Source organism: Mus musculus, chromosome 18, assembly GCF_000001635.26.
Source record: "Mus musculus strain C57BL/6J chromosome 18, GRCm38.p6 C57BL/6J".
Taxonomy (NCBI): Eukaryota; Metazoa; Chordata; class Mammalia; order Rodentia; family Muridae; genus Mus; species Mus musculus.
The window spans coordinates 52492342-52500473 of record NC_000084.6 but is presented as its reverse complement, the minus strand read 5'-3'; positions in this window follow the sequence as shown (position 1 = coordinate 52500473).

Here is an 8132-nt window from a genome sequence, read left to right as displayed (position 1 = left end):
TTTTAAATTTTACTCATAAAAAGGCATTTGTGTACGTAAGGGAGTGTTTATGTAAAAAAAAAAAAGATTTATGGGTGTGTAGTTTATTTTCATCACAAACTTGAAAGGATTTAGAATCACTAAGAGAACACACTCAATGAGTGCATCTAGAAGGGGATTTCCAGAGACTTTTAAATGAGAAGAGATGGTCCACCCTGAGTGTGGGCAGCTGTGCCCATGACTGGCACTGTAGAGGAAGTGAAAAGAGAAAAGCCTACAGGTAAACTACTATCTCTGACTACAGACTGCAGCCATCAGCCACCTCACGTTTTTTCCTTGGCTTCCCCACCATGGTGGATTGTACCATGTGCCAAACCATGTGCCAAATCCTCCCTGCTTTAAAGTGCTTCTAGCAGACACTTTGTCACACTAATGAGTAACTAATCTAATGGGTAAGCCAGGATACTGCGTTTCTAAACAAATATAGAGCTGTGATTACCCATGGGATAGAGATGGCCATACATCCATGTGTGTGCACACGCACACACACACACACACACACACACACAGAGACACAGAAACACAGTCACAGAAACAAAGAAACACACAGGGAGCGTAAGAGACAGAGACAGTCAGAAACCAGCTAGGAATATTACCATGATTATATGATGATACTTCAAATTAATAGTGAAAGAATGACCCACCCAACAGTAGCCTTAAAACAGCATTCACATTTGAAAAAAGTCCTAACTGCACATAGAACATGAGGTAGAACATAGCTAAAGCGACAAATATTCCCAGTAACTAAATCAGCCACTTCTTTTTTGCCTATGTGAATGAAGTTCAGTGGGCAGCTGGATATGGTTGGGAGAAGAACACTTTCGATGTCATCGTTGAAAGACCCTGACAAACTGAACCTCACCACCTTTAAACTTTGTCTTGCAAGATTGCTAGATCCAGAATAGCAATATCTAATGGAAAGAGGAAAGAGTTCCTCTGATGTTCTGAGAGACAGGTAAAAGCTACATAACCATTTTAATCCATATTCCATTGGTTAACATTTGCCTACATTCAAGGAAGCTGGGTAATGCAGTTCAACCAGGCGCCAAGATGGGGTGGAAATAGTCAATGAACATTTAGCCAATGGTCATTCGTAGACTATTATAAGATGTTTTGTTATTAAATATCCTACCACATTTAGAATACAATGATTCCTTCCTTTTTCATGGGAGCCAGTCCAAAATCCCATCCTGTTACTCGGCACTAACTCTAAGTGGGGGATCTGTGAGTCACGAGTGATTCTGTCAGCTCTGGAGAGGATCCCTTGAGGAACAGTGACTCTTGCCCAAGCACAACTTAGTGTTATTGCCACTGCCCCCAGCCCCCAACATACAAGAGTGACCACAGAGGGTTTGGGTTTATTGTTGTTGTTGTCGTCTTTCCGTTCGTTTGTTTATTTTTAACAATAACTGCTGTCTAGTAAAGATAATAAAGGAAACAGAGAAGGTTCACATCTGAGGTAGCCATACCCCTTGAGCAGGCATTTTGAAGTCCTCTGCTCTGAAGGAAGGGCATTTCTTTGACTTCAATTTGCTTTTAGGAAAAAAGTAGTTCTTTGTTCCTCTTTGTGGTTCTCTTGGAGGACATTCCACTATTGCCTTCCTCCTCTTGGAGGGTCTTCTTTGCTTACTAACCATCATAGGTCACACTTGAAGGTTATGATGGGAATTCTACCCTTCTTTGGGACTACACAATCTTTTGTCACATACTTCGTCCTTAAATAACTGCAGTGGCCGGCCTGGGCATACTTTTTCTAACAGGCAGTTCAAAAGCTGGGAAAGTTAACTCTTGCAATGCTTTTGGTATTACAAATAATTCAGTACAAAGATAGGTGGTTGATTATTTTTGCAAATAGTATCCTCTCTAAGTTTTTCTTAATTGCAGCTTTCAAGTCTGCCAACTGGTTTATCCCTTTGTCTCTATATTTCAAGGCTGACATATTTAGGAGGTAATCCTGTACCTTTCCTATTATCTAGGATGTAGTCCTAAATCTCAATTTAACTTACTGTTTGGAACTTAAAACATCAAGTTTTCTTTCCTCTTTGGTTCTGTTTTATCTGCAAACTAGAAAACTCTTAACACAGCTCATCTCTCATCTCTCTGTCTCTTCCAAACTCCATTTCTTTGATGAAAACAGATAACAGCATTCATTAAACACTCTAAGTTTCAACCGTCATCCTGAGACAAGGGGTCAGTAGGCATAGGTCCAATGTCAAGCACTTGTGAATGACCTCTTTAATAATTGCCACATGTAAAAAACTCCTGTTCTGCAGATCTTCAGAGTAGTTCTCATCTGACCGTGCTAGGTCTTTTGCAGTCTCCCTATCTTCCTCACATGATCGCCCTCTTGCAGCACCAAATTCTGCAATAGAATATGTTACATGGACTGTCGTTGAATCCACCTTCTCTTTAACTTAACACCCATTTTGATGAACACTCGAGTCTGTAATGTACAGAGATCAACGTCTCTCAGTTCTTTCAGCTGCTCCTACCTAGGGAAGGGAGGGAGGGAACATGCAACTGTGGGACGAAAGACGATAAAGAAGTTTTGTGGGCAAGGACTGGAGTGACTGACTTAATTTTCTTCCTCCTTCTGTTCATGAATTGTGTCATTCTTAAGCTCTTTGACTCAAACCTAGTTCAAGAGAGGTTAGTTAGCCATAGGGAGGCTGAGGCAGGTGAATGGGTGTGCTTTTGAGAACAGCTTAGAAAGCGAGATACTGTCTTAAAAACACAAAACAACGAAGAAACAAAAACAAATGAGACCTCACTCATACACACACACACACACACAAACACACAGAGTGAAAACTAAGAAATATACATTAGTTGACTACTATAATAACTGGTTTAAGTAGCTTGCTAATCTTCCAGAATGCAGAGGGATAAACTCCAGATGAATTAAGAGTACACATTTCAACATGAAGCTATTAAAGTACTGGAGGAATGGCAGGGTTATTTGGGGATATCATAAACTTTACAGGGCATGAGAATTTTCATGGCTGAGTGGAGGAATGAGATGCTGGATCAGAACCAAGTAATTTTATTACTCACAGTGAAAACAAGACACGCAGCATGAATAGCCTATGCCAGCTCCCCAGGAGATTTTGATCCTGAAGACTACCCTAAATCCCAATGCTTCACTAGACTCAAAGGACTCAGAAAAATTTGTTGTACTTTTGTACTTGTTGAATGTTTTGTGATTTCTTCTTCTTCTTCTTCTTCTTCTTCTTCTTCTTCTTCTTCTTCTTCTTCTTCTTCTTCTTCTTCTTCTTCTTCTTCTTCTTCTTCTTCTCCTTCTCCTTCTCCTTCTCCTCCTCCTTCTCCTCCTCCTCCTCCTCCTCCTCCTCCTCCTCCTCCTCCTCCTCCTTCTTCTTCTTCTTCTTCCTGCTCCTTTCCCCCCTCCTCTTCTTCTTCCTCCTCCTCTTATTATTACAATGATAGGACACATTAAAATTAGCACAGGGAGAAGGGGCATTGCTTGACATTCAAGAGATGATAGGTGCAGTGTGTAGGCATCTTCTCTTAGTGGAGCCACAGACACACATTCTATATAACGACATCACAACAGGTGATAATGGCAGTCTGAGATGTTCACTTGAATTTCAGTAACCAGAGCGCTGTCTGCTTTTATCTTCCTTCCTTCCTTCCTTCCTTCCTTCCTTCCTTCCTTCCTTCCTTCCTTCCTTCCTTCCTTCCTTCTTCCTTCATCACTCCCTTCCTTCCTTTCTCTTTCCTTCCTTCCTCTCTCTCCTTCCTCTTTCTCTCTCTTTCTCACCTTCCTTCTGTCCTTCCTTCCTTTCTTAATGGAGCATCTGTCACATAGGTGCAAACTGCCAACCTGACCTCAACAACCAATGCCTACATCTCCTAGAGCAAAGAAATGTTAAACACAAACCACATTTCTAGCAGTAACTCACCGATCACATTGACAACTTGTAGTATAAGATATTTTGCTATGCACCAGTGAGTCTGGTCTTAAATAGGATTTTCTCAGACTGTGCTGATTCTCCTTGCAATGATATATTACAGTCCATGGGATACATCCCAACCAGGCATGCTCACTGGAGCCTTGGTGTCTTGGGTTTTTATTGGGTCAGTCACACACACACACACACACACACACACACACACACACACACACACACACACACACATTTTCATGACTGATGTTTGGTACATATCCTGTTTCTCCAGGGTACACAGATATTTGTAAGTTACTTTGTTAAACACACTATCTGACCAAACAAGTATTCTATGGCCCAAGTTCATACATATACAAACAATTCTTTTCAGGCAGGAATGTTAGTTCAGAGCTTGTTTCCCAAAAGGTCCAGTCCAGAAGACAGGCAAATCTTGGGAATGTGCAAAGTTTGAGTAGCCCAAGCCTAATGGTTGACCTTTCCTATACGCCTATATTGTCCACAGTCCTGTGGAGGAAACACAATGAGCCACTGTCAACTCTTGCACATGCAGTGGATTGTTACTAAGGAACAGGAACATTTTGTGCTAGGAGCTATTGCCCATCCCTTGTGATGGGTCAGCAGAAAAATAGCTTGAGAAATGAACATGGTGAAAAGCTAATAGGCCTTGGTATGCTGAACAAGATGGCAGGGATGCTCAAAGCTTATGACAGATTTTTTTCCCTCTACCCTGTGTGGGCTTTCTTAAGCAAGGCATAAATCAGAGTGTAAGGTTGCAATGAGTTATAAACTTGATCGTATAAAAAGTATATCCATAGCATAAATGTTATAGCCACAGTGGAACTGGGACATAGAACACAGGAAGCTGAGGTCTTTGAAAGGTATGAACTGGATAAATTGAAAAATAAACTTTTCTTGACTCCATCAGAGAAGTGAGGAAGGTAGTGGGAAAAGCAGACCTAGCCAAGTTCAGTCATTTTCTAAGAGTGTATGATCGGGCTTGCTTGTAACAGCACAGGAGATGGGGGTGCTCTTGAGCAGTGGTTCTCAGCGTGTAGGTCATGACCCATATGTCAAATCTCTGCCTCCAAAAATATTTACATTATGACTCATAATAGTAGCAAAATTACAGTTAGGAAGTACCAATGGAAATCATTTTATGGTTGGGGGGGTCACTACAGCATGAGGAAGTGTTCTAAAAGGTTGCAGCACTAGGAAGGGTGAGAATTGCTGTTCTAGAGGGATTCAGCTCAACTCTTTGATAGATTACTACAGCTGAATGGGTACTAATTTAGATCATATAGTTCAAGGTCCATCAGAATAGAGTGCTCACAACCTCTTCTGGATTAGTGGAGATGAGCCTACATTGGGCATGCATGAGAAGAGACAGACGAGAGGAGGCAAGCTCCTGGTTGAATTTTAGTTGAAGTCTTTGTTCATGGATATTTATGCTACAATTAAAGCCTCATCTTGGTGGACAGGAAGTTGATTTGCTAATCTTTTTCTAAATTGCACACAAAATTCATTTAGACAAAGAGCCCGACATATGCCAAACCCCTTTCACGTTCTTGCACTCTTGTCTTCTGAGCTGGTGTTTTGGGTATGCAAGCCAAGAGGTGACACAAAATGGAAAATGGAATACTCTGGCTAACTGGAGGTTGTTGAAAACCGAAAGAGGCTGAGTGAACTTGCTTAACAAAACTGGAACCAGGCGTTGGGCAGACTGGCTGCCATAATTTCCAGATAGCCAAGAGCTGTTTGATGGCTATTATCTATTACACCAACGCTCAGAATGTGACATGCATACAGTGACTGATCCAAGAGGTTTTATTTAATATGTTCTCAAGTTTTACCCATGCTATAGTTTTTACCCATGCTATATATATATACCTCATTTCTAGTATAGATCACATTTTGTTTGGGTATTTTGAGTGTGTAGCTATTATTTGCACAATGAACATCCATGCTTAAGTTTTAATGAGAACACATTTTCCCAGTCTTTGGGAAATACAGTTAGCTGACTGTAAACTGGTTATATAAAAAAATCCCATTTATTCTAAATTGGTACATTAAGTGGTACTCCATAGGTCTTCAAGTGTGCTAGGTTTTTAATTTTTTAAATGTATATATAATATATGAATGTGTGCAAGTGACTGTGTGCATTTAGAGATCAGAGGAGGGCGTCAAATCCCTTGGAGCTAATTATTGGTCTTTTGCAGGATACCCAGACTTCATGGGTGCTGGAATTTGAACTCTGGTCTTCGGAATCCCACAGCAAGTGGTCGTAACCTCTGCGCAAAGCTGCTCGTTCTTTTATTTCCCACTCTTCGAACAGCATCATCTTAGTTGACATTAAGATCCCTTTTCAACTTTTTAACTTGGTAATTGCACTTCCTAACTTCAGACTTTGGTTCTTTATAATTTTGTTTCTTGACGTAGGTTAACCTCATTTTCAATTCTACTACATCTGTCTTGACACTACAATACAGTCATGTGCATCATACCACTTCTAATTCCTCTTCCTCCCCTTTTGGTCAGGCAGTATACTTTCTTGTCTCTTTTAAACAGTGCCCTGCAGATTGGAAAATATTTAATTTAGCTTACTCGGAGTCTTTGTTGAAATAAGTTCAACATTTGTTCTTCCTCAGTTTCTATTTATTGCTGGTCCCTTGTACACTGGGTCACATTTTGTATATATTTGTTGAAAATTAGACACATTAAATAATGAAGTGTTTATAAAATCAGTACCCTATGCCTGTCTACAGCTAGTGATAGTTTCTGAATTACTTTTGTGAAGTTCAGTTCTTTCCATGTGTAATGCCGTTTGCAGTCTACATAGCTTCACACTGCCCTAATTTGACAAATTCCCTTAAACAGACATGCTCTCATCACTTACACCCCTGGTGAATGATGAGGCTCCTTCAACTAGGTCCTGAGCAGTGATAGTCAGTCTGTACTCGTGCATTATCTGACTTCTAGAAAAGGTCAGAAATTTCCAAAGCCCCAGTGAGCAGACAGCATCTTCTTCAGCTTTCCCTCTAAGCTTTGTGATTAGTGTACTTCCTACCTTAGCAGCTCTCTGCTGCTTATGGCGGCCATGATGTCAAACTGCCCGTGTTTCTCAAAAGGCAGCTTAAGGGAAAATGCTATCAAGCTAAGCAAGCTTGGACTGACACCAAATAAAGGCAGCCTTGCCAAGTGGGCGGCTTCCACTGAACTAACCACACATTTCAGACAATCAATGTTCCCTACAGATGTTGCAAACGTATTTCCAACAGTTGCTAGGCTGGTCTTCATTGTGGTAATAGCCTGATAGCTTTCAAGGCTACCATAGATCTAGAGTAGGGGATGGGGAAATTAAAGCCGACAACCCTCACTGTTTCATCAGTAATCTGTAGTTTCTGACACACACACACACACACACACACACACACACACACACACACACACACACACACACACACACTCTCTCTCTCTCTCTCTCTCTCTCTCTCTCTCTCTCTCTCTCCTTGGATTACTGCAAGCCTGATTAACTCCTGAGTTCAGAGAAAGTTGGTTCCAGGAGCTTAGACACTTTCTTCTTTCAGTTTTGAGACTCCATGTCTGAAGATTAAAGAAAAAGAAGCAACCAAGCTCTAACTAGCTGACTGGTTCAGAGGCGTCAGCTAACCCTGAGAGCACTCTTAGGCAGATAATACAGAATACAGGTATGTCTTCCTACTAAAGTTTGAGGTAAGATAGAACGTCAATAGAACGTGTGATGCTAAATATCAGGGAGGAAGGATTTAGAAAGACTTGCAGAGCCCCTTTAAGGATTTGCTGCAAAGTCAATCCTTAAATATATCAAGACAGAGACAAAAATCACCAGGTAGCAGGTGGGACAGTGTAGGCACTCACAGGCCCAGGCAGTTTGTGATCCTATATAACAGGAAGACTTGCTAGGACAATACTATAGTAAGAGAATCAAAAGGCACAAACCCAGGACTTTTCAACCTTTGAGTTGTATTTTAGTCTGATAAAACATAATCTTTATTGCTAGAGAGTTAGTATGTCTAGACTATATCCGATTGCTGTGGTGCCTTTCATGAATCTGAACCTCTCCAGACATTAAGGGCAAAGTTACCAGAAACTCAAATGCCCTACCAGCTGTTCTATCTGGAGGCACAGCAG